At 41.5% G+C, this 27842-nt stretch overlaps 1 protein-coding gene and 1 long non-coding RNA gene across 2 annotated transcripts in view; both read left to right on the plus strand.

Annotated features, from left to right (window-relative positions):
* Positions 1-27842, plus strand: part of EXOC4 (exocyst complex component 4) — a 165404-nt gene that overhangs the window by 38052 nt on the left and 99510 nt on the right. The gene's annotated exons all lie outside the window — the stretch shown is intronic.
* LOC128492838 (uncharacterized) lies at positions 3350-6620 on the plus strand. Its single transcript, XR_008354142.1, has 2 exons — positions 3350-5542; positions 6180-6620. It is a non-coding gene; the product is annotated as an uncharacterized LOC128492838 (long non-coding RNA).

Genomic DNA, 27842 nt, shown 5'->3' on the forward strand with positions numbered 1-27842 from the left:
AATAGTCATTTGTTTTGAGTTTGTATAGGCTGAGTAACTTTTTATAAAAAAATAAATAACAAAAATAATAAAAGATAACAAACCCAACGGTTTAAACGTTAACCATGCAGATATCTGTTCTGATCATGACAAAAGACTGGTGATATTGCAAATGTTATAGGAGAAAGTATTCATAGTGTGCTCCAGGACTGTTCTGTATTCTTATCAGAGTATTTTGTTACTTTTGGCAGGCTTTCTCACCCTGATGCTTTAATAACAGAATCTCGGTATAATGCAAGCGTTTGTATTCTGTGAGATTTCATGCTTGTTGCTTCAACTGTGACTATAACAGCATGACTGAGCTTGATGTTCAAATTCCCATACCTTAGAATAAAGCTCTGATTGACTGTGTATTCCTCAGTTCACCAGATCGCTGCACTGTTAACCGGCACACTCTGTTTTGTCCCAAATATTGCAGCTGATGCCAGTGTTTGCCGTCCCTTTTCTTTGCTGATGGGAGAATTGTTAACCCAGCACAGGGGACATAAGGAAGCGTGTGTGGGATTTGTTTTTTGTTCTTTTCTCATAAAAACATATGCAGCTGATTAAAAGGAAAAATGCACAGAACAAAACACCATAACTTTAACTTCCACTGTTGGAGACCTTAATGTATATGTGGACATTACGTAGACCGAATCATTTTATAGTTTTTTTTTTTTTTTTTAGAAGAAATTTAGTTTATTTTATGTTATAGGTACAGAAGGTGAGTTCCAAAGATACATAAGAAACAAGCGCAACATAGCGGGTTTAAGAGATACATACACGCTGATGAGCCCATAGAAATGTTATACAGAGGCATAATAACAAAACAGGATTAGCTGTCGACGTCGGGCGCAGCCCCATAAAGGAGAGAGTCGACAGAGCCCCGAGACATAATGCATGAGGGCCACTAATACGGAAAATCTGGTGGGTCTAGAACCAGACCCAATACTGACAGTGGAAAACACCTAGAAGGAGAGAAAGAAAGGAGAGTGGGAGGAACAGCAAGAAAAAGAGAAACAAAGAGAAGAGAGAAAGAAAAAAGGAAAATAAAAATAAAAAAGAAAAAAAAAAAAGGGAGTGGGGGGAGGACAAGGAGGGGCAAAGCCATCCGGCCACGGCCTACAGAACAAAGCGGAACCACCCCCGGCCAGCTCTCTCAAATCCACGAGACGGATGCACGAGAAGAATCAAACTTCTCCAGCCACGGGCCCCAGGTAGCGAGGAATAAATGGGAGGTGTCATGAAGATACGCCGTGATCTTTTCCAGCTTTAGCAGAAGCCATATCTTAGCCTCAATTTCTGGAATTGATGGAGCACCCGACTTCCAGACCTTGGCAATAGTAAGACGAACCGCTGTACAAATACGAAAAATGAGGCGGTGAGCTGGTTTGGTCAGAGTATCCGAAGGGTAATTTCTACAGAGGAGAGCCGTCCAAGGCTCCGGCTGCAGGGACTCCCCAAGAGCCTCACTCAGCATACGGAAGAAGTGGGCCCAGAGCGGCATAAGTTTGGGGCATGTCCACCATATATGTAAAGGTGTTCCATCCTCATCACAGCCTCTGAAGCAGGTAGGAGGGTATGTCGGAAACATATGATGGAGTCGTGAGGGCGTGAGGTGCCAGCGGGACAGGACTTTAAAGCAGTTTTCCTGCACGAGAGTGCAAGCAGTGACCTTCCAGACATTGTCATATATCTCCCCCCAGTCGGAGGAATCAAGCGTTTGACCCAGGTCGGCTTCCCATCTCCCCTCAAAGGACGGCGGCTTTGAAAATTTGATCCCCAGGATGTGAAAATATAGTTGGGAAATGGCTCCACTCTGTTTATGAGCTTGACGGCTCGCCGTTTCGTAAAACGTAGGTGCATGGTTGGGATGGCGCCTGAGAAATTGTTGAAGAAAATGGGAGAGCTGATGATAACGGAATAATTCCGTGGGAGGGATCTCATGCAAGGAGGACAACTGTTGAAAGGAGTAGGGGCGATCATTCAGGAGCAAATCTCCCACTGCGACAAGACCCTTGGCGACCCACCATTAGAACGGGCGTACTTGGAGACCCGCAGGGAACTCCGTGTTCTGGAACAGTGGAGTCATCCTGGTGCCGATGTCTGTGAGCCGGAATTTACGTCGAACTTGAAACCACAAGGTAAGCGAGTGAAGGAGGGTGGGGCAATGCTGGATCTTTGATTTGTCTAGAGTGGGGTACCACAAAAGCCATTGCGGCCGCGTCCCGGGGCAAATATCCGCTTCCAGGTGGACCCATCGTGCTGGGGGAGAGCTCACTGAAATGGATAGGAGCATCGCCAATTGAGCTGCGACATAATATTCGTAAAGGAGGGGGGCGGACAATCCCCCGGCCGTCTTTGGTTTGTAGAGGGTGGATTTAGCCAGCCGACTACGTCGACCCTGCCAGACGAATCTCTCAATAGCACTTTGGAGGCCAGCAACGTCCCTCCGTCGGATCGGCAAGGGGATGGAGCGGAAAAGGTACAACAGTTTAGGTAACAGTGTCATTTTTACTGCATATATCCTCCCCATAAAGGACAGGGAATAGGAGGACCAGGTGGACAGATCTCGCTTAAGGGTCGTAATTAATTGCGGGTAGTTAGCGGCATACATCTGCTCATGGGAGGGGGTGATATTAATACCAAGAGACCGTAGGGAGTGAAGCTGCCACCTGAAATCGAAATTAAGAGAAAGGAGCTTCACCATGGGACTGGGGAGGGACACATTCAGGGCCTCACACTTGTCGGAATTGATCTTGTAACCCGAAAGTTTCCCAAAGCGCCCCAACAATTCATATAAATTAGGAAGAGACGTGAGAGGGGACGTCAGGGAGAGTAGGACATCATCAGCAAACAGGCTAAGTTTATAATCGTGGCCACCAACCGAAGGGCCCCTAATGTCAGGGTGCAGGCGGATAGCCTGGGCCAAGGGTTCAATGGCCAGCGCAAACAACAGGGGCGACAGAGGGCATCCCTGGCGGGTCCCTCCCCTAATTGCAAAGGACTTAGAGCGGAACGTGCCGATGTCCACCACAGCGGAAGGCTGTGTATATAGGGCTTGGGTACCCCTCAGAAAGGCACCAGCGAAGCCAAAAGCCCGCATAGTGGACCACAAATATCCCCAATCCACCCGGTCGAAGGCCTTCTCAGCATCTAGAGACAGAAGCATCATAGGCGTGCCGGACCTCCGACACGAGTGGAGTAGGGTCAGTGTACGCCGAATATTATCTGGGGCCTCCCTGCCCGGGACAAAGCCCACCTGATCAAGATGGATCAGGGAAGGCAGGAACTCGTTCAAGCGAAGGGCGAGGACTTTAGCAAACAATTTTAAATCTAAGTTAATGAGGGAGATGGGTCTATAACTAGTGCAAAGGGAGGGGTCCTTACCCTCTTTAGGGATCATGACTATCTTGGCCCTCTGCATGTCCAAGGAAGGACGCGCTTCACCTGTGAGAAAGGCATTGAAGAGACTCGTAAGGTGTGGGAGAAGACATGCGGCAAAAGACTTGTAGTACTTGGCGGTAAAGCCATCTGGGCCCGGGGCCTTCGGGTTCTTGAAAAGCTTCAAGGCAGCAGCTACTTCGTCCACCGTGATAGGAGCATTAAGCGCAGCAAGGGTCGTCGGAGTGAGCGAAGGCAGTTTACAGTCCAAGAGGAAGCGGCGCAAATCAGAAGCGAGGGCCGGAGATGAAGATGTTTTTTTGCCGTCGTAGAGATGGGAGTAGTACTCAGCAAATCTATCTGAAATGGCTTCAGGGTCGGATGTCAAACAGCCCGATCTGGTCTTAATGGTGCGTATAGTCCGGGAGCGAGTAAGGTTCGCCAGTTTCCTGGCCATCATAGTATCTGGCTTATTAGCCTTCTCAAAAAACTTTTGCTTAGTACGAAGGATTGCTTTAATGGAGTCCGTAGAGAGTAACAGATTCAATTGGCCCCTAGTCGCTACGATCTCTCGGAGAACACGAGGGTCACCAGAACGCTTATGGTCAGATTGCAACGCAAGCAACGAGGCAGTAAGGTCTTGAACTTGGGATTGAAGTCGTTTCCGCTTGGCAGAAGTCAGGGCAATAAATTGGCCCCGGAGGACCGCCTTATGCGCATCCCAAACAGTACCCAAAGCAACCCCAGGAGTGGAGTTCTCAGCAAAATAGTCGGTAAGAGATTGCGTGATGGACCCTCGGACTTCAGGATCGAGAAGTAGAGCGTCGTTGAGCCGCCAGAAGGGTCGCAAATTAGGAGGTTGAAGGTCCGCGAGCGATATCTCCACCATTGCGTGATCCGACCATGAAATCTCATGAATTTTGGAGGCAAGGAGCGAGGGGAGGAGGCGCTGATTCAGAAAGAAATAGTCCAGTCTGGAGTACATTGTGTGAGGGTGAGAATAAAAAGAGTAATCCCGGTCCGTGGGATGGAGAAGTCTCCAGGCATCAAACAATCCAAGGGTTTTGACAAAACGTTGCAAAGGTTTAAAGAGGAGCTTTGGGCAGGTGGAGGCTGAGGAAAGCGTCCTGTCCATGTAAGGATCCATCACAGAGTTGAAGTCCCCTCCAAGGATAAGGCCTCCCGGCGGAACCGTGAGGAGCAGGTGCAGAAGCTTGTCAAAGAACGCAGAGCACGGAGGACTGGGAGCATAGACGTTTACTATCGAAACTGGTTGGTCATTGAGCAGGCCATCCAATCGGAGAAATCGACCATCCAAGTCCGAGGACGAGTGAAGTACGCGGAAGGGAAGTCGTTTATGTATGAGAATAGTGACACCGTTGTGCTTGTCCGGAGCCGCCGAGTGAAAGTGCATGGGATATCGGGGGTCCCAGTAGGTGGGAGTACATGTCTTGCGGAAATGGGTCTCCTGGAGGAGAATAATATCGGCATGCAATCGAAGATAGTGTCGAATCGCCATGCGGCGTTTCTGCGGGGAGAGCATCCCCTTCACATTGTGGGATATGATCTTCAGCCCTAGCGGCGGGGAGGAAGCCATTTGTCAGACGACCGGGCCTGGAGGCAGAGGAAGAGGAGAAAAGGGAAAGGAGAAGGGAAAAAGAGAGAGAAAAAAAAAAAAAAAAAAAAAAAAAAAAAAGAGAAAGAGAAGAAAGAGCACCGGCGGGAGAGACCACCAGGGAAAGAACAGTGCAGCACAAAGGTAATAGACTACAGTCAAATGCGTCTATAAGAAAGTATCTCGGGGGAACCGGAATGAAGAGATGGAGAGAATGCTCCCTCAACAACAAAGAGAACAAGCATATAACATCCATTAAACAGTGCAAACTGGAACAAGGTACAATAATACCACAGAACAGATAAATGACCAGCAGCGGCGTGCCAACTAGATAGCCCCCCTGGATAAGTGGAAATCAGTCCCCAAAATGTGACGTATGAACATCGGGAGTGGCAACACAGAGGCGTGTAAGATGCGAGCGTATATGGGTGAAAAGAAATAAATAAAAATAGAGAAAACATAACAAAACAAAGCAAAACAAACAAACAAACAAACAAACAAACAAAAAAAAAAAAAAAATGGGTAGTGGGAAGATGTGTGGTAAGGGTGAAGTGAAGCTACTGCCAGCGAATCAAGGCGAGAGCTAATAGGCGGGAAAGACCCTATATATCATAGTGCAAATGGATAGTGGAGCGTCCAGGAACACAGTCCCACACGGAGGTGGCTCAAGCACAGTGCCACAGACATGTGGCGTGTACATATATATATATATATAAAAAAAAAAAAAAAATGGAAACGTGTGGTAAGGTGGGTGCGAAGCTACAGCCAATGAATCAAGGCGAGAGCTAATAGGCGGGAAGGACCCTATATATCATAACGCAAATGGGTAGTGGAGCGTCCAGGAATACCTTCCCACACGGAGGTGGCTCAAACCCAGCGCCACAGACATGCGGCGTGGAGATATATATATAAAAAAAAAAAAAAAAAAAAAAAAAAAAAAAATGGAAACGTGTGGTAAGGTGGGTGCGAAGCTACAGCCAATGAATCAAGGCGAGAGCTAATAGGCGGGAAGGACCCTATATATCATAGCACAAAGGGGCAGAGGAGCGTCTAGGAAGACATTCCCACACGGAGGTGGCTCAAACACAGTGCCACAGACATGCGGCATGTAGATATATATTAAAATAGAGAAAAAAAAAAAAAAAAAAAAAAAAAAAAAAAGAAAAGGAAAGATGTGTGGTAAGGTTGGTGCGTAGCCACTGCCAATGAATCAAGGCGAGAGCCAATAGGCGGGAAGGACCCCACATATCATAGCGCAAATGGGCAGCGGAGCGCCTAGGAATACATCCCCACACGGAGGTAGCTCAAGCACAGTGCCGCAGACATGCGACGTGCATTTATATAGATATATAATAAAATAAAAAAAAAAAATAAATAAATAAATAATAAAATAATAAAAAAAAAAAAAAAAAAAAAGAAAAGGAAAGATGTGTGGTAAGGTTGGTGCGTAGCCACTGCCAATGAATCAAGGCGAGAGCCAATAGGCGGGAAGGACCCCACATATCATAGCGCAAATGGGCAGCGGAGCGCCTAGGAATACATCCCCACACGGAGGTAGCTCAAGCACAGTGCCGCAGACATGCGACGTGCATTTATATAGATATATAATAAAATAAAAAAAATAAATAAATAAATAAATAATAAAATAATAAAAAAAAAAAAAAAAAAAAAAAAAAAGGAAAGATGTGTGGTAAGTGAACGTGAATAGCACAGGAAGGTGAGGGTGTCGGCGCGGTCGGGACAGAAGCACCCCAACTACCACAACAAAGGCAGGTGTAGCATAGGTGTACAATCAGGCGTGGGGGGGGTAAGGCGAGTACGCCGATCCCACCCGGTATGGTAGGCAACAGCATGGCAAGGCAATGTATGTCGATGTAAAGAGCAAAGTGCGGCGCCATATATACAATCAAAGATATCACTGCACGTGTGGCTAGTACACAGAAAAACATAAATAAAATAAAAATAAAACATAGCAAAAGTCCCAAGAAAAAAGAAATAATAAAAATAAATGATAGGAACAGCAGAACTTAGCTGGCCACTGCACGGGGGACGGAGGCAACCGCGGGTACAGTCCGGCACATCTGCAGGTACATGGCCCCAGAAGCAGAAGAACCAGGGCAGCACGTAGAAATCAACGGCGATCTTGTGGCGGATCGGGGCTGACCGCCCGGCCGGGGGAGGACCGCGGGGATACCGAAGCTTGCGATGGACGACCATCCTGAGGAGGCGATGGAACCTTCGCATCGGAGCGTCGATCTAGGTGGACAGGCGGCCGTAATCCGAGGCGACGCAGGAAGGGCCCGGCATCCTCAAGCTCCCGGAGTTGCAGAAGCAGTCCTCCCTTCTGCACCAGGAGCCGAAAGGGAAAGCCCCATCTGTAGGGGACTCCGTGCTCCCGCAGGAAATCTGTAAGTGGCTTTAAAGCCCGGCGTTTCCGCAGGGTAGAAGGGGCGACGTCGGCATACCACTCCGGGGTTACTCCGTCGAGCTCCGGGGAGACGTTCCGCGTGGCGCGCAGGACTGCCTCCTTGGTAGTGAAGTAATGGCACTTCACAACAATGTCCCTGGGGGGTGCACCGTAGCCTGGTTTCGGGCGTAGCGCCCTATGAACCCGCTCCAAGCGCAGCTCCTCTTCCGGAGTGTCTGGCAAAAGTTGTCTCAGATATCGGAGAAGGAACGAGCGGATATCGGGCAGGGACTCCGGGACGCCCCTGACCCGCAAGTTGGAACGCCTGGAGCGGTTGTCCAAGTCCTCCATGGCATCTTGAAGGTCCGCGCACGTGGCCTCTAGGCGGGCGAAGGCCGCGTCGCGATCGCATTGCGCAGCAGTAAGGGCATCAACCGCAGTCTCCAACTGAACAGTTCTATTGGCCAGAGCGGCAATATCTGCGGAGATAGCCGTCAGCCCTGCCTTGAGATCCGACTGCAGCTCTTGTTTGACCGAGAGCATGCAGGCTTTGAGATCAGCGATGTCGCTGCGAGTGCAAGGGCCTGCCTCATCTGCTCCCGCTAGGCCCTCACTCCGTGCGGCGTCCTTTTTCTTAAAAAAGTCGGGCATCTCGGAGGAAGCCCCCTGTTTTCCGCCCCTGCGGGTGGACATATCGGTGCTGGGTGAGAAGATGTCGAAAAACAATCAGTTCAGGCAAATGGATAGGCTATAAAGGCTGCTGTTGCCGAGTAAGGAGCAGGAGCCGACTTAATGTGCGGCCATCTTCCTCAAGCACCAGGACACGCCCCCCGAATCATTTTATAGTTTTATACCAAATGCAGAGCTGCCATTAGTTTACTCTAACTGTAGCATTATCTGGCCACCAACCATGTTTGGAATTATAGCCGTCTTCTGTTTTGTTGACAAAGGCAAAAAGCCTAATCAAAATTCAGCTGTTTCATTTCTTTTCCTTGCCAATCTCGCTACCCTCATCTTCATATCATATCAAATATGCGATCACTGAGGACATCTGTAACATCTGCATGCCCACCAAAACTGAGTTCTTGGCTAATATGGCTTGTGTAGCATTTCAAAGAATTTCCTTCTCTAGCACAGAAGTAGAATGGTCTATTTCTCTGTAGGGTTTCTCTTTTTGAACTCACTGCTGGTAATAATGTTACTATGGACTCAGGGCAGCATGTTCAGAAGCCAACAGCCAGTGTGTGGACCACTGGGAAGCAGAAGATCTCATGGCTTGCATGGTTGAATGGCAACAATAGCACGCTATTTAAACTTCCTCCACAAACAGGTGGAATAGAATTCGGGGAGATTAGTAGGGTTGCAAAATATTTGCAAATGGTTTACATAAAGCCATTTCCGTCATTTATGATAGCAACAACCATCACTACCAGAAGTCTATGAAGCACCACGGCTAGTGGAATCATTAACTGTCTGTTTGAAATGTAATTCCTAAACTTGCACATCTCATAATAAGACTGTTTTCATAACTGTCTCATAACTATGAATTGTTGCACTTTAGAATAACCTACAATTCATGACTATATTTTTTATTATATTTTTCTATAAGTATTATACAGTCACCTCAGCCAGGAACTGTAAGTCCACTTATTTCTTCTCCGTGTTTTTCTGCAGCTCGTCTGATTAGTCTTGGTGCCTCTTCAAAGACGATCCAATCAAAGAGTGGTTATTAAAACCAGGATGCTTTATGACTTAGAATTAATTAGCGGAGCATTTTCATGCAAAACATCCAATTTTTTGATTAGTAACGGCACAGGACTGCAATTAACACTCTGGGAAGCTTATGTTTCCAGCTTCTTGATTTTCAGGAAATAAGATTATCAAACTGGGGTCGGGCACTTGACAGCAGAGGGTTTCTGTGTGTCAAAAAATAATTTGTTTCTAGATTTTGTTTTGGGGGGGTGAAAATAGTGAGGGGAGGGCACCAAATTCCCAGCATTCCTGAGGCGCAGACCCATTGTCCGCTGCAACACTTGAATGACAGTTAAGCATCTCCACTAATGATATCTTCCTGCAAAAGAGATGGTACAGATGTCAGTTACTTAACAATTGCATTTGCATACAGAAATAGCTACATATTCATGGGATGACTTCACTGATTTGGTAAAGATACTACAACATATACTGCACTTTATGCCTAGAAGAAAATGCAGAAGAACCCTGCATACCTTGTTACCTAGGCAGGACCCCCAAAATGTCCTTTCTGGTACTTAGTTTTTGTGGCTATCGTCCGATAATCTCTATAAAAAGATCAATGGCTTCTAAAATATCCTTTTTTTTAAAAAAAACAAAACATTTTTTAAGTAAAGACTTGGACATTAATCACTCCTTGGGCTTGTCTTAGATACTAGATAGCTTAATCACTATCCCATTCATGTTTAATTTCCCCTCACTGTATTAGGCTTTACCATTTCTGATGGGTGACTGTTTCGTTTAGCTGCTACCTTTTCTGTAAAGTAAAACTTCCTTACGATATATATCTAAACCTCTGACATTCTAGTATTAGTTCATGGTCTCTTGTTCTTACAGTTCTTCTTTGAGGAACATATTCATAGAACATAAAATATATGAAGCTGCTCTCTTATTAAGAAAAGTAAACTAACATTCAATGCAAGCAGGTTCACCTCTTTGAATTTCTACTAAATTCATTATAATCACTCTGGAGTTCTGGACCTCAACTTTCTGTCCGTCCACCAGATGCTTGATTATGCAGTCCCTACATAAGAGGATTCAAGCCTGGTCTTTTCCTTGGCTAAATTAGTGGTTTGCTTGGTGAATGTAATCCAGTAATCTGGCTAAAGTAAATCAGTGGTCTGATGGTGCTGTTGCAAAACATTAATTGCACTCAGTATTATGTTAAGCGGATCTGCCATTTTAGTATTTCGGCTGATGTTTTATGACACTGGCATTTAAGCCTACTGGGGTCAACAGGCGGCATACACTCGGCCGTGCGCTACATTGCGGCACGCTGACATGGGATTTCATCTGGTGGACGTTCGCTAAAGGAGTAAGTGGCAATGGAGGTAAGCGAGATGTGCCATTGAACAGTTGTTTTAGTGCAGGTAATAAGTCAGGCACGAATGTTTAAATCGTGCATATGTAGATGGTTATTGCTTTCGGTGTAAGCCTATTGCCATTCTTTACATCGCTATACAATTACACAGTCGAAATGATTGAATTGGTACAAATTGACCATTTTTCAATATAGATACAAAAATAGTCTGTGCTAGCACCATGCTTTTAACCATTTTTGTACTCTAAGCCTCGTTAATTCTTGTTGCAAGGGGCAATCGTGTTACTAAGCAGCCCGTTGAGCCTGGCTGCCGCGGGTGCACGGTCACCTGCTTCTGTGGGCTAAAGTGCTGGTTTTCTGAAGATCAAACAGCAGCACGCGAATAACTGTGTATTCATTTGCCAGTATGTATGCCCTGCTCTGTGAGCTACAAAGCCATTATCACACATGCTGGCTGCTAGCTGCTTACTGATGCTGGAGCTGTTTGCTGTGCATTTCATTTTATTTTATTTTTAAAGAAATAAGTACCAGTGAAAATGTATTAAGATCTGCTTGAAACTCCTTATGTGGAATAAATCATAGAAAAACAGACTATGAAGATGTGAACAAAAATGGGTGTATTTTATAAATAAAATACATACATGTGCATTTTTGATCTCCTACATCACCTAAAATAATTACATTCTATTAAGACGGTCGCTTAAATGCTCATCAGGGAAACTCACTCATGTATGCGTGCCATCAGGTAGGCAATGTTATGCTTAATTTACTTCTTATCCCTACTGTAACTCAAAGCCGTTTCAGCAAATAGATTGCCTGAGGGTTATCACGCTGGTATGGCTAGTGTGCCATGTTTATTTCCCTGCAAGTATGTTTGCCACACTATGCCTTACTTTGACTGTGACAAGGTCCTGGCTCCTAAGCCTTTGTTGATACCCACTTCATGTAAATGTTCACTGCTAGTTGACTGACCTCCCATTACAGTGAGATATGTCAGTAGGTCATAGAATGAATGACCTTGGATATGCTGTAATATACCTGTGCTAAATAACATGCTTGTGTTACCTTGCTGAACAAAAATACATTTAAATTTAAATCGTAGACCACCTCACTAATATAATTTTGGATTACAGAGCAATTTCAAAGTGGCATTTTTTTCTTTGGCAGAGTTACACAACCAGAATGAACGTTTGGCAAAAGGCACTTGGCATATTTGCATGGGTTTATTTCATTTTAATTGAAATGTCTATCCAAATGTTATATGTGTAAATCAATGTAATATGTGCAGATCTGTCCTAAAAACAAATAGATATTTATGAGATTATTGACAAGTAGAAGAAGTGTAAATGTTACGTGCTATGGGTTTTGTAATGTATACTATGATAACATTTGACACGTGACATACCCAAAGCCTAATCTAATCATGAAACGCACGCATGTGTCAAACCTTATTAATATATGGCATGGGGTTTTGGGAATATATTGCATGCTGTTGTCAAATTCTATTACAGACAGGTGTCTGCTGTATTTTCTGTTTAATAAGATTGGCTTGTTTGTGGCATTACAATTCTTCACATGTTAGTGCCTCACTTCAATTTGGAATTTTAGTTTTCAGATAAATATTGCTAGAGATAAATAACTCTACACCTTAATGTGTTTCTTTTTCTTCAGTTTATTTTGTTAAATGATAAAAATAAAACATCAACATTCTTTACAGCCTTTTTTCACACCTGCCTAAATATGTTTGTGTGTGAAACAGTTCTTTCCAAATAAAAAATTTAGCCTAGCTAATAATTAATCTGGGAATACTGTGTCATGTGACACAGAAACAAAGTGATTGGTTTTTGCCATAGAAATTGAAAAATTTTATGGGTAAATCAAATTTTATTATTTTCAAAGGTTTTGGGGAGGGATACAAAAAGGAAGAAGGGAGGGGGGAGGGGACAAAGTACATTGCAATAAAGTACATTACATCAGGACTCCCAACACAATATCGAGCATGAGAGGACCCACGAGGTAGCAACAAGCCACGGGACCAGGCATAAATCTGGTAGAGATAAAACATATAGTTAATGAGAAATCACAGTGCCCAGGGGAGAGAAGGCGCACACAGACGAGAGCACCCACAAATTGCAGGCAACGGCGCCGACTGCAGAGGCGACGAAGTGTAATGTGTAATAAGCAGGTGTGAGGAAAGAAAAAGGACTGGAAAGACCAATAAGGGGGGTCACCCAAATAAGGCGAACCCAACCCGGGACCAGGCAGAAGGCAGATCGTGGCGAGTACGTGGCAATAAGGAATCAGGGCAGCACAAGGGGAAGGACCCACACGCTACACAGCAGAGCATACGGGCATGATGGAGCAGTGGAGCCTGATCGCAGTGCAGAGATGGCAACTATCAAGGGCAGGGGGGGGATTTTAAAGTTTGTGATTGACAGATGGAAGACTAAAATGACAATTCTGCAAAGAGAGTACATTTAATGTTTACTTTACGTGATCTAAGCACCTTCAAGGGTTAAGATATTAAAATGCAGCAGCCAGTAAAAAGCTAGTTTGTATTTTTTTTTTTTTTTATAGTGAGGAGAATCGGTAGGTTTATGTTTTGTAGAGGAGGTCTGGTCTGCATAGGGTTGATGGGAGCTGGAAGAGTGACCAGCGGACTGCATTTAGTTCCATGTCACTGCTCTAGTGCTGTGGTATTATAAGAATAAGGAGCGTTCTATTAGAAGCTTATTGTCATTTGTTTTCTCTTTTGCCTTACTACGCCTTCCCTTGCCTGGAGTAACCCCCCCCCAAGAGTCTGCAAACCAGCTTACCCTGAGGAGTCCGAGAAGGTTGCGCTGAGAGCAGTTTTTACACTGACACGGATGCCACTTTTAACGGAGAGATTGATATTTGCAGGCACGGCTCACAAATGTCTTGAACTCCTTCCTCAGTATGATTTCACGCATGCTGTGGAAGGTAACAAGCTTTAGTTCCTTTAAAACATCCCATACCGCTGAATGGGCTGATTGCGAGTCAGCCTGTATCTCACTTACATTTGTGTCCAGCCTGTAATGCATGATTGAAGCCAAGTACATATGCTTTATTGGTCTTAATAAGAGTGTTAGACGTATCGGTAAAGTCCAAACACCAAGAAAGCAGCATCTCTGCAAGAACTCTTGCTAAGCCCTTTAAAACCCTTCTTCTGCCTTGGCTCACGCAGTGCCTAATGTTATGTTTCCCTTACCTTCCCTCTGTTGTAGGGGCCTATCCCCTAATCTGTGTAGCAGCTCTCAGTTCATTTCTTTACACAGCAGTGTCCTCTTACATTATATTATAGATTAAAGAAAGGGGCTCTCCAGAGTAGCTTATGGAGGTCTTCCCTGTGCATCTGCAGTGGCCACCCACCAGCTGTCATTGCTAAAGAACATGGAACCTCTGGATGTCTTTTGGGGGAACATGGAAAGGGGGTTTGTTGGCTTGGCCAGTCAGGTAGACTTGTAGCCTGATTTTAATCTTTTCAGTAAAATAATTGGGGAGTACGCTTTAATCAAGCTGTGGGTAAATTTAGAAAGGGTTTAGACGCTATCATGAATACATTAGGATCCAGGAACTTGCGCATCTGTGGAAATCAGTACTAGGTATAAAATCTGTAGGAGCCCACAGTAAAATTCTAGGAACCGTGGGAATGTAGCTCACTGAATCTGTTTAACTTGAATTAATGCACACCGTTGCTTTGCATTTATGTGCAATATTTAGCAGACATGTTTAGGGTATGTATATATCCTGCAGTTAATATATACTCCAATGCCAATGACAAGTATGTCATTTTTTGATTGAGGGTTATAGTTGGTACCGTTTTAGTTGTGGAAAGGCACAAGACAAATGGAGTGAAGTTGATTCCTTTATCGGCTAACTAAGTATCCTTTGAATGCAAGCTTTTAAGACCTCTCAGGTGTCTTCCCCTGGCATATTATCCCTACTCTCTTCTTTGCATATGACCACCATCGTAGAGCCTTTGAGCACAGTGTAGGAATTGAAGTACATGGGCTTTTCTGGAATAAGAATGGATAAGCCAAACAATGTAATCAGCTCTATAGCACAATAATTGGCATCGGCCCAGAGCACCTCATGCATAGCTGGGTGGATCGGTGAGCCAGCTAATAGAAGTTTGCTGACGAGTACACTTATATTTGTGAAGAGAAACCTGCTTTGTCAGCGCTGCTCGATATAATTCAGCTGCTGTTCTGAAAATGCATTGTCCTCCTTGTGACCAGGCAATCAGAGGCAGTTTTTTTATATAGAAATGATAAAACATTTGACTGTGTACATTCTTACACCGCTGTCTGCGTAATAAACTTTCCTTGTATAGCTGTGTTAGTACGAGTTTGTTATTCAGCCTGTGCAAATTGTTTGTGTGCAATCAACCAGGTTTTTGATGTACTTTAGCTCACTGCGTCTGTCTCATAAATAGTGTAAACAATTAAGGAATCAACCACATGCCCTGTAACTCTGGAAGCTTTCGTGTTTTCTTTTTTGGCTTGCCAATGCTATTACCACTTATCGCTTATCTTAGGAAGGAGTCTAGCTGTAAAGTTTAAAGTATTACAGCCTTTGCTGCCATTCACTGGTTATGTCTTCCTCGAATAGGTACTTTTATAACTGATTGGGGCACATGCTATATTACACACTGAACTGTACATATAGAAATACTATATAATAAACTGAACCTTACGCACTGGTACATGTTATATTACACACTGAACTGTACATATAGAAATACATGGTATATCATATACTGAACCTTACACACTGGGACATGTTATATTACACACTGAACTGTACATATAGAAATACATGGTATATCATATACGGAACCTTACACACTGGGGCATGTTATATTACACACTGAACTGTACATATAGAAACACATGGTATATCATATACTGAACCTTACACACTGGGGCATGTTATATTACACACTGAACTGTACATATAGAAATATATGGTATATCATATACTGAACCTTACACACTGGGGCATGTTATATTACACACTGAACTGAACATATAGAAATACATGGTATATCATATACGGAACCTTACACACTGGGACGCGTTATATAACGCGTGGTATAATACACTGAACCTTGTACCCTGTAGGTCCCATGCCTTGAAGCTCCATGCCTGTTTGTAAAATGTTTAAGCATTTTAACCACTTGTGTGACAGATTCATGCTGTCAAGTGTTTGCGTCCTAAACTCTGTTAACCCCTTAATGACAAAGCCCGTACATGTACGGGCTCAAAATGCATTGTTTTCAATGGGTTTAGGGACCGCCCATTGTCCTTAAGGGGTTAATAGCTGTAGTACATGTTTTCCCGGCAGTCTATACAACATCAGTTTACTTAGGGGGCTGTACAGACAGTCCTCACCCTTACATCATGTTAGGCTCAAGGATAAAGAGATGTAAATTGAAAAATGTGCTTTGAGCACTGTTATAATCATATATACATAGTTTTGGTATTAAAATACTCATGCTTAAAGTATTTATTATGAGTTACAAAGCGCTGACAGCATAGAAGACAATTCTGTACAGGGGACAGTGCGGTATACCATTGGGTAAAGCACTGCCATTCTGAAGGGAGTTAAACATTACGTTACAATACTTGATTCAAAAGTTTGTGTTTCAGACATCCGCTTTTAAGAAATGTAACAATATCGCTTCTCGGCCTTTTGGCTAAGATCAAGTGTAGTCTCTCTTGTGGTGGGGAGGGACGACACTGATCCTCTGGCCTTAGGGTTCGGGAAAGCAATGGAACCCGAGGTGAAATTGCTCTGGCAGAAATGTATGTGGTATTGCACGCCACTGCACACGGTGAGCGCACGTTTCCACTGGCGGCCTTCCAGCACTACTCGCCCCCATGTACCATCAGGTCTTGGGGATGAGATTTATTTTTGAATCCGGCAGGCCAGAAATGGCCTGTCCTTAAATTATTTTTCTTTATTTATATAATCACATCGTGTGATCACGAGTGCCTATTAATTTGTCCCCCTTTTGAATTCACGGCTTTTTGAAATTCACGGCTTGGCCATCACTATTCTTTGGCACACGATTTTGTCACTTCGTTTTTGGACACTGTTTTCTTTTTAAGAGGCAGTGAAGCCTGGACTTTGCTGGAGGAGGATTGGAGCCTTCTGGCCCTTTCCTCTCTTCAAGAAGGCCAGCAAGGAGTCTCACTCTTCGGGGTGAGACTCAAGATCCGACCCTCCCATGGGGGGGGTTGGAATTTGTCCGAGTTCTCCGTGAGGGAACTCGGTATCGTAGTCTGGCTTCTGCTGCCTTGTGCACAGAATGCGGCACCAAAGGAGCACGCACCTCGGGCTTCCTAAAAAAAAAGAAGTGTAACAATAAATAATGTATCATGTAATTTCATGCATACATATTTTGGAGACAGTTGGAAGGCAATGGTTTGCAGGATACAAAGTATCGGGAAATACTTAGGGAGCTCAATATGTTTAGCTTGGAGGAAAGAAAAGACATGATGGAAACATATAGTTATTTAACAAAGTACAGGAGGGAAGTTGATATTAAAGATGATACATATTAGAGTGGTGGGTAAATGGAACAGCCTCCCATCAGAAGTAGAAGCGGTGGAGGCTAATACAGTAAAGGAATGTAAACCGGCGTAGGTTAGCCGTAAAGCAATACTGAATCTGAGTTTTATAGGCAGACTGGATGAGCCTAATTGTTCTTACCTGTTCATAAGTTCTCACTTTAGGGGAAAACAATATTAAAAAAAAAACTGCTCAAGGAGTCGTTTTTATCAGGGAATTACTAAGCATTTGCCCATTTCTGTGTGCGAATTGAGAAGTAACCTCTTCCTTTTACCTTGTGCTATCTGCTTGCATTCCCTTATTGTGGTCGTTCATAGCTGCACAAAGCCTGCTGCACTGATGCATCTTTTTTTTTTTTGTTGTTGAGGTGTATCTGATTTGTATTTTTCCTTTTACTGTATTATAGTGGAGACCACTTGATCATTTCTGTGCTAAAGCACATGTGAAATATGGGGAGTATAGAGTTTGCTGATGAAAATGAAGGTGCACTTTATGAAGTAAAGGGTATTGATTATAATATGTAATGATCGCAGTATTGCAATCGCAGAAAGCTCTGATGACATGTTCTAATTCATGTCTCCATTAAACACATCCTGCCAAGGATTGGTAAATGACGAGAAGCTATTGAAGTCTATGTGCTCAGATCTGTGTAACAAGTGTTAGCGTTTTAACTTTACTTTCACCACGTATTTGTCTCCTAGTGGGAGCTTTCTACAATATCTGTGGGACAAGGTAGCCTTTTTTACGTACTTCCTTTTCAAATCAAATGCAGAATTGCCAGTACTGATGTGTTTTTGCAGAATTATTAAATTTAGGATTTGCTAATATGCTAGTGAACCGAACATTTCACAGCGATGACAGCATACAGACTTTACATACGTATTAATAAATAAAAGTAACTGGAAACTTTTTTTGCAAACTGGTAATGTATGGGGTTAACAGCATATGTAAGTTTAGGAGAAGAGAAAATGCAACCCTCAACAATTTTGGTTGGTGGTATAAATGGCCAACTGTTATGTTTTTCTTCTCTGAAGTGGCCCAGCAGAATTTATTGTAAAATTCTTTCACTATATGTTACGCAGAACCAACTCTTTCATTTTTGCCATCATTCGTATCTTGCCCCTTTTGTAAGAAATATACCCTATTTTGACAATCCATGAGGAGAGAACTATATTATAGATATCCAGTGATTAGTTTTTGAAACGCAAGATAAAAAAGATGCAATATTGTACATTATATTAAATGTGGCATTTGTTCTGTGACTTCATTCATGCGCTCGTTCTCATTAAGTACAAAGTAAAGAGTTATTGTTGGAATTTATACAATAGAATAATATGCAGCTTGAGGAGCACAGTATAACACTATGCATATGTTCATGCAGCTGATGTCATTTTAAATCCATATGCCTAACCCTTAATGTTAAATGTAGCAGTGTGTTGATTGGGAAAGATGTGACTGAGACAGAAAGTATTCCAGAGTGCTATTGTTGCAACCAGACATTTTTAGAACCAACGAGACTTCTGGGGATATCGGTGAAAAAGATCTAGAACTCCAGACAGATTTCTAAAAGCTTATTCAAAAGGAATCAAAGTTTAGCTGTCGTCAGGTTTAGGGCTCTTAAAAAGGATACAACATTATGAAAACAATGCCGGTGCTCTCTGTGACAATCTTGCCTGCTTCTATGTAATAGAGTAAATAACTGTAGGTCTCTAGGAGCTTTTGTTGGATGGATATAAGGGTGACTTGGGCTTTGCTTCGCCTCGACCTTCTTCCTTCTTAAAGACAAGGTTCCTCACATATAAGCTGATTGCTGAAGCTGGCTGTGTGGATGGTTCTCCTTTGTCCTTGCCCAGGATATAAGGACACATTCATTGCAGGCTAGCACTCACATTTAGTTGTTCTGCACTTGAACCTATGCTGCTCATTGTATGGTGTGGTGCTGTAGACAAGATTCAAAGATATGTTGTTAAGGTGCCTGAGCATTTGTGATAATGGATCCATAAGTACTGGTTTGTGCTAACCTTTACTATGCTGTATAGATCAAGTAATACCTCCTGTATAATGGAAACACACAGCTTTGCGTTAACCTTATAATGAATGCATAACCACAGCTGTCTGTAAAAGTGTTGCTTTGTAAGATTTACCACTTCTTTAAACATAGTAAGGGCACAGTCAAAGCAGCTTTGTGCTTGTAAGGTATTCAGAGTTTTAATGTTAGAAGAAATCCTAGCTGGTCTTTGTTCCTCCTCTAGATTACTCTCTAAAGTGTGCATTGTTTGATATTGTATTATATTTGGCAGTGTGTTTTGTCTTTTCATTTACGCTTTTGTTTATTTTGTTATTAATTTTATGGTAATTGTTTCCATAATTCACATTATTTTTGTGTGTTGCCTGATTTCTGAATCCGTTCGTTATCAAATTAGCGACTCATCAGCACTCTGGCTATCTGTTTAAAGACCTGCAGAAAACAATTATTGCCTTTATTCCTCAGAGAGCTTTTATTGCTGTGTGCGGCATCAACAGCGCCATGTGCTGAATATTTTGATTTAAGACACCTTAGAGCAAATGACCAAAAATAACCAGTAATAACAAAACTCATAAACCAAGTATACCTGTCTGAAAATCCAGAGCTGGAACAAATAAACCAGTGCATATGTGTGGCCATCATCAGAGTATAAAAGGCAGCAGTAAGAGCATTAGTGCCCCCTACTGGTCAACTTGTAAATCTGTCCATGCTCCTTGGCAATTCTCATACATAGCATTCACAAACCAATACCTGGTAGCGATGTGATGATACAGGACATTATTATAAACGACAAACACGGAGAAAGAAAATGTGTTTATGAAACATTACAAAATTATAAAATATATCCACAATCAGCAAAGACCCCCATTTAAATAATTGTGCGTGTTGCTGAAAACTAACATACATCGTATAAACCGTCATGCTTGCTTGTTAAAAGGTTTAGCACCTCACTAATCCAGTTTGTTCCATGACCAATGTGGTTAGCGTAATCTTCGTAGAAGTGAAGTGATAAAGAGGATTAAGAGAGGAGAAAATATAACAAATGTTTCCTAATGTTTAATCAATTACAGTGTAACTTGATCGCTAGACTGCAGGTGTGATAGAGAGCAAAACCTATAGTTTTTCATTTATATAAATTCTAATTATAGACATTTTAAGAGAGAATCCCCAGCAAGTTCCCTTGCGTACTGGTGCTGCCTTTTAAAAGCTGAGCATTGTGAGACATATTGGTAGCCAGTGGTTGGAGGGCCACGTGTTCCAGTGTGTTTTTTGTGTGTTATAAGCCTTCAATGGCTAGACTGTTCTCTGAGTCTTGTTCCTTTATTCTAGTGCTTTTAAACTAACGATTTAAAACATATTTGTATGATTTGTGTTTCCACTTTACAACACTGAACAATATACTGTAGAAGCAAATCGTTTCTTTTAATGACATCTTAAAAATTAGTATCTCTGTTAGAAAAATGCTTATGTTATCATAAATATTATTGCTGACAAAGACAGTAGAAAATGTCTAGTCTATGATGTATCATGAGTTGCGCCAACATATCTACTAAGAGGCGTAACCTGCTTAAAAAGTAACCAATCAGAATGATGCATGCAATTAGAAGCAGATAAGAAGTATAAGAAGTTATATAAACCATGTAATCCAAATACGTAATTAGACAACGCTTCGACTTTTGTGTGTTGTGTGCCTTGTCTCGATTATGCGCATAATCTAAATAAAGAAAAAACTTTTTCTGAGGAGAATTCGACCATTAATTCAACCAACAATGTCTTTCCCTTCAGGAACGTTATTGGCAAAAAGTAGACTAGCTGTATTTTACCAGTAACTCAAACTAAGTCCAAAAGGCTTATTAAACTTTTAATTTGAATAACTATATCTTGGATGAGACAAAAGCCCCAATATTTTAAGTGATTGTTAATTAAGAGTTGATTTGACCATTCTGCTATTGATGGTACTACCTGGAAATGGATAGAATGTTTTCAAATTATATTAGGTATTGCTTCATGGCTATCCCATGCATGTTGAAACACCTGATGTGATGCTGTTTCATTTATCTACTAACCTCTCAATACAGTAAATCTTCCTTACATGTAAATCTCTGACCCCTTTAGTCTTGGACAATGACCTCTTGATCTAACATTTCTCCTACTTTTGTTTAATCTCATTTTTATTAATTTTCTTTTAGCACATTCCGCCCATCTTTTTTCCAAACTATATATACTGACATTGCTTAGTCTTTCCTGATATTTTTGGTCTACAAACCATTTGTCATTCTAGTAGCCCTCCTCTGAACTCTCTCTCCAATGTGTCAATATCCTGCGATGGGCGCTTCGCAGGTTAGGTCTCTTCTGTTGTCACAGTGCCCCCGATGCTTTATTCTTTTGCATTTTTTTTTATATCCCAAGTGCTTTATTTTACATTTATCAACATTAAACTGCAGCTGCCACATTCTTGGTCATTCTTCTCATTCAGAGGTCGACAAATTTGGTTTGTATCTAGGAGGCAGACAAAAAATGTAGAATCCAATCAATTTTTCTTCCTCAATCATGTTTTTATTTTCCTATATTACCCTTTGGTCTGCAGTTCAAGTATGTTTGTTGGGGCAGTACAGCATAAAATGCATCTTTCTTCAGTGCTGCACCACTTTGTACTGTACTGCAGTTAACCCCTTCATGAGGTGTATTTTACACCATAAAGACTCAAAGTTGTATGTTTAATCATTATTCTTACACTAACACACACTAACATCATGCAGTAATAGACACACCCATGCTAACGTCTTATGCTCACAAACACTAACACCTTACAGTAACATACACGCTAACATTCTACACTCATGTAGACACATGGTAACGCCACGCACTAGTAAACACTCTTATGCTATGCACACGTACACAGTTAATCTGACACTACAATACAGTAGATATACTGACTCTGGCACTATACATATACACACATTCACACTGACTCTGACGTAACAGTATAAACACACACTGACTCATTACAGTATACTTATACGTACACTACTCCCCCCCCCCATCACCTCGTGGAGATCTGCCACTCTGCTTCCTATCTTCTGCCATTGTGAATCCGACACCCTGTGTTTTCCTGCCTCGTGAGGTGGCCAGCGTGGTCAGTTCAATTATTCATTGTTTACTCTTTCCCATTTGACATATATCTAAAAAATACTTTATCACTTTTTTTTTTTGTTACGTTTTTGTAAAGTTCCTAAATTCTACCTTCTTTTTCTTTCACCCTCCTTTCTGTACCTACTTCTATGCATTTCTTTTGCAGGCCTTTGCACCCATGGAAAGGGATTTAGTTAGTTTGCAATAACTCTGCAGTAATTGTTCTGGTTTTGCTTCTATCTTGGTCACCTTTGTTTGGCAGTAGATGTTCTTCAGAGCTCTCGGTGGGCCAATGCCTGAGAACTGCTCCCTGATTTTAATCAGCCTTGAGCTGTCATTGCTCGGTTGTCACTGGCGCATTAGCTGCTAATCGCCACTCGCTGATTAGTAAAGTGGATGGAAATCACAGCTCTGTGTGCGTCCAACTAAGATGCTCATCAGCTGGGTCTGTGATGGGGCCAGCAAGCTTGTGTAAACTTTAATCAAGGACTCGTGATTTAAGCTCAAGAGGTTTTATTCGAAACTTTGCAATTTCCTGTTGTATACCAGGGCATAAAATCACAGTCTGTTTACCAACATAGCTCCAAAATGCATATGTATGAAGATGTGCGTGGGTATACAATGTATGCAAATTACTCTATTATTCTTATAATGACATTGAATTCACTTTTCGAGTAAGGCACTACTTCTGGGAGTATTGTATTAGTGCACCTTGTGTTGTAAGTGCATATATGTATGTATTTGTGTGTGTATATATATATATATATATATATATATATATATATATATATATATACACACACACATACATACAAACGCCAATTCTTAATCGGCCAGTGGATTTTTGAAATTGCTTTATTTTTCTACCCTGCTTTAACGACCTTTCCATTAATATCCTTGTGAATTCCACTGTAATGATAAAACTCGATTTTAATAAGCTTTCTCTTAGAGAAGCTCCTTACTGTGGGACGTAAGTTTTTCCAAGTTTGTGCCTCAACCCACGGGACACAAAGGATTTAATCTGCCCTGTACACTACTGTAGTTTTGTGTTTTTATTTTTTTTTATTGTGTGTGTTTTTTTTATTTTATTTTATGTATCTATAGATGATGTCTGGCATCAGGATTAGGGTACATCCTAGTCTAACAGTAAGCGCTGGAGGCTATAATTGACAGTTGATTTAGTGCAATGGCCTTTAGGTAAAGGTTACAACAATACATACAGGCAAAAAAAAACCATCCTGAACAGTAAGTACTAGAAATGTAGTATGTTTTGCGAGCGTTTTAGGCTTACTACTACCAGGTCCTAGTTAAATTTGTGTTTGGGAAAAGGACAGCCATTGATTCATTAAATGAATTAAATCAAGCTGTTAAGGTTTTGCCTGCTTAAGTGGAAAGTTTCAACCCCTTCTTCATAGATGATATGTGAAATGGACCTAAATGATTTAGTGAAATCTAATTGTATTTCTAAGTGTGTTATTTCATTTTATTCTCTTATTTTAACTGAGCTTTTATTAGGTTAAGGAAGGAACTTAAATCATTCTTGGGATTCACTTGTTTTTGTTCACTGAGCTATAACATATAGATGTATCCTGGCCTTATCTATAAAGAGGGATTGTTTTATGCAGCTTACTGTAAAGTGTGACACTTTCCACATTCCGGGAAAGCCGGCCTTTTTTTTTTTTTAAATACTGGTACTGCCGTTTTAATTCCTGCATTAATGCTTTTTCAACCTCATCCTCAGCAATTCCATGTAACCACTAAAAATGTTGAAGTGTTTTTTTTCCTAGGGTTAAAAAAAATCTCACCAACCAATTACTGCATGTTAGCCACCCTAATGTATACATTCTGGATAAAAAGCCTGTGTCACGTAGACAGACAAAAGTTTGGCCTGCTGTACAGATGGAATGGTCTTTAACAAAATGCAAAGTGCATTAAGAAAGTGTTTTATTTTGAAGTTACGGTAATTGTAAGTAAATTCTTGCAAATAATGTTATCTGCCAATTATTACGAATGCCATTCCTAGGTAAATGCAAATTATCCCGATATGCTGTGTACTGCCCTTAACGGCTCGTGAGAGCCCTTGTAAATATGTAAAAAGACCTTGCGGATTACATGATTAACGAAAAGGCCAGGTATCCATGTGTTCTCTAGTGCGGATGTGGGGGAGATGTCAATTTTCAGTGAAATCTGCATGCGAAAAATATTTAACGGTGACACTTTGCTCTGCATATTTAGTAATTGAATGTTAAAAATTAATATGCTTCCTTTTTCCAAGGGTGTGGTGAGTCTCCAAATACTCATTAGCAGTTACATCTAGAGCTTGACAGGTAAGAAAGCGATAGGGCAGGCAATGAAATATTGATTACTTATCCCTTGGAAGTGAGCAGAAGAAGAGCAACAAGTCATGGAGAAAGCTGGCTCATAGTTCTTGTTCAATAACCTCTTAATTGTGGCGGATACCCAGTGGGTGCAATTAAAATTATTAAACCATAATTACTTGTCAGAGTCAGTGATTCGGGTTTGACACTTACCTGCTACTTATTGCCCTGCTTCTTTTCCTACTTGAAGCGGCATCCCATCAAGATTTTAATAGCATGGTAAATGAGTATACAATTAGAATAAGTCTCTTCACATCCACAAAACGTTCTGTCATTTTCCTTGTGTTGTGTGTCGATGGGCAGTAGAATCTTTGTGGGGTGAAGAACATTCTGAAATAGCGTTTGAAATGGTTAGCGTATGGTACATGGAATAAAGGAGCATAATAAATGTGAGGAAATCAGCTGAACAACAGGGGTGAAATGGAAAACGGGTTACAGATATCATCCTGTATGGAAGAAATCTAATAGGTAATAGCATAAAAAGGTTTTGGGCATAAAACCATAAGACCACACTAAGTATTGATTGTTATGGTGCAGAAATGACTTGCATGTCTTTTTAAATGATTTGAAAATAACTAATAACTTAACATGATTGTTGTTGAATTAGCAGGGCATTAATAATAGCATATTGCTGTATTAGCACAAGTCTTTAGTTGAAGAAGGTATCTTTTACTGGGCCAACAAAGCAAGGGATGTAAAGTTAAGTACGTTTTTATGGCCCCTGAAGTCTCTCCTTTTGGATCTGAAAAACGATCTCTGACTGCTCCATGGTATTATTCCAGTAAGAGCTTGCAGCTTCTAATTGAGTACATTTGTTGTACCCCGTATCCAGACCTAAAACTCTGCAGAGGATCTTTGATTCTGGTTCAACAGAAACTTGTTAATCCACTAATATATATACACCGATCGGCCATCAGATTATGACCAGTGATAGGTAAAGTAAGCAACATTGCTAATCTTATCATGGCACCTATCAGTGGGTGGGATATGTTAGGCAACAAGTAAACATTTCGTCCTCAAAGTGATGTTAGTAGCAGAAAAAATGGGCACGTGTAAGGATCTGAGCGACTTTGACAGGGGTCAAATTGTGATGGCTAGGTGACTGGGTCAGAGCATCTCCAAAACTCCAGCTCCTGTGGGCTGTTCCTGGTCTGTGGGGGGAAAAAAGTTGTCCAAGGAAGGAAAAGCAGTGAACCGGCAACAGGGTCATGGGCAGCCAAGGCTCATTGATGCACATGGGGGCGAAGGACTGGCCTGTGTAGTCAAATCCAACAGACAAGCTGCTGTAGCTTAAATTGCTGAAAAAGTTTTCTGGTTCTGATAGAAAGATATAAGAATCAGTGCGTGTGCGTCGCTTACCTGGAGAACACGTGGCACCAGGATGCATTCATGGAGCCCCCACCTCATGAGTTACAGGACTTTAAGGATCTGCTGCTAACGTCTTGGTGCCAGATACCACAGCACAACTTCAGAGGTCTATCAGAGTCCATGCCTCAATGGGTCAGGGCTGTTTTGGTGGCACAATGGAGACCTACCCAATGTTAGGCACAATGTTGTAATGTAATGGCTGATCGACGTGTGTATATAACATATGTTTATATGTGTATATATATATATATGTGTGTGTGTATATATATATATATATATATATATATATATATATATATATATATATATATATATATATATATATATATATATATATATATATATATATATATATATACACACACACACACACACACACATACACGGATAGTTTTTAGAATGGGTATAAATGTTGGGCCCGATGAAATTTGCAGAATGACTTGTACTTTGATGATTTACGCTTAGCTGCTACTTTGTAAGAAAAAAATAAATCACACTTTAGTAGTTTAAAGTTATCAATTGAATTCAAAATACATTAGCAGAAGTATTTAAGCGAAAGAGAACATTAGTATTTGGTGTTCTTTTTTCTTAATGTATGTTAAATGTTTCTCTGTAACCTATGTTTTGTTTGGTACTTCACAATATAATTGAACTAAAATATAATACTAAGACCAACAAAATGGCAAATGATTTTTTTGATGGGCTTGACTAAGCCTTTTGAGGTCTTGCAGTATGATCGTTTAAGGGGGATTATCGTGATACAAAGTGTTGTACACAGCACAAAGAAGCCCTGCGAAATGTGGCAGAGTTTGAACAGGAGGTTTGGAGCTAGAAATGGCCAAATATCTTCTTTGCATGTATATTCAGTGTTTCATTAAAACAACAACCAGGTTGTTTCCAACTATGGCCCACTCTGCCTCTAACCAAGGCCCAGCCCGGTGATATCTTACACAATTTTTTCCCCTTAATTTTCCATGATCCCGAGTCGGCATTGAAATCCGGTTGTAAGTCAGCGGAGTAGTTAATGTACTTTATTTTAGCACACTGCTCATGTTGCAGCAACTTCTACCTTGGCAGTTCCTCTGTAAAGCTATCATCACCAATATCTTTGCGTGGGGGACCATTTAAAATAAAATGTAATGTGGCTGCAAACTTTAGAACGTTTTTGCAGTTTCATGCCAGTACCATCTGGGACTGTTGGTAGCTATGAGTCTCCTATACACAGTACAAAAAAAACAAACAAACGTTTAATATCTTCTTTATAGCCATACCAGTTAGCACCGGGGCTAATCGGGGATATGACGATTACCATTTAGCTAGAATAATAAAATTCACAGTGTAGACTGGGTATAGTTAATAAAAGCAAATTATTTAGTGAGTTTGGTTGACTTAATCTGAAATTGGGTATTTTTTTTTTACTTTCTGTGACCTTTTCTGGAATGGGGCAGAATTAGGCTGTGCTTTGCAACCTTTTACTTTTCAGACTACCGTGACCTTACTGCAGAGTCGTTTCTCTTTCAATTTCCATATTCACTAACAAGAACTCAGATAAGCAGCTGATGCTGTCACTTGGAGATTCTGAGAAGCTGTGGAATAGATTTGAAGTGGTTAGCACATATAATAGGAAATCCCTGATCAAATGAAGTCATGACGAACCTGTTTACTTTAGAGAATTCTGCAGTTTTATTTTCTTATTGTTAGAAGATGCAAACTGTTCTTTTACTCTTTTTGTGGCTTTTTTTCCCCCCACAGAGGTATTTTTTTAATCCGGTTCAGCATGATTTTGACATAGTGACTTTTCTGAAATTGGTTTTTATTAAAGCCTGCAGGATGCTCTCTCGCTG

Source organism: Spea bombifrons, chromosome 4, assembly GCF_027358695.1.
Source record: "Spea bombifrons isolate aSpeBom1 chromosome 4, aSpeBom1.2.pri, whole genome shotgun sequence".
In the NCBI taxonomy this organism is placed as follows: domain Eukaryota; kingdom Metazoa; phylum Chordata; class Amphibia; order Anura; family Pelobatidae; genus Spea; species Spea bombifrons.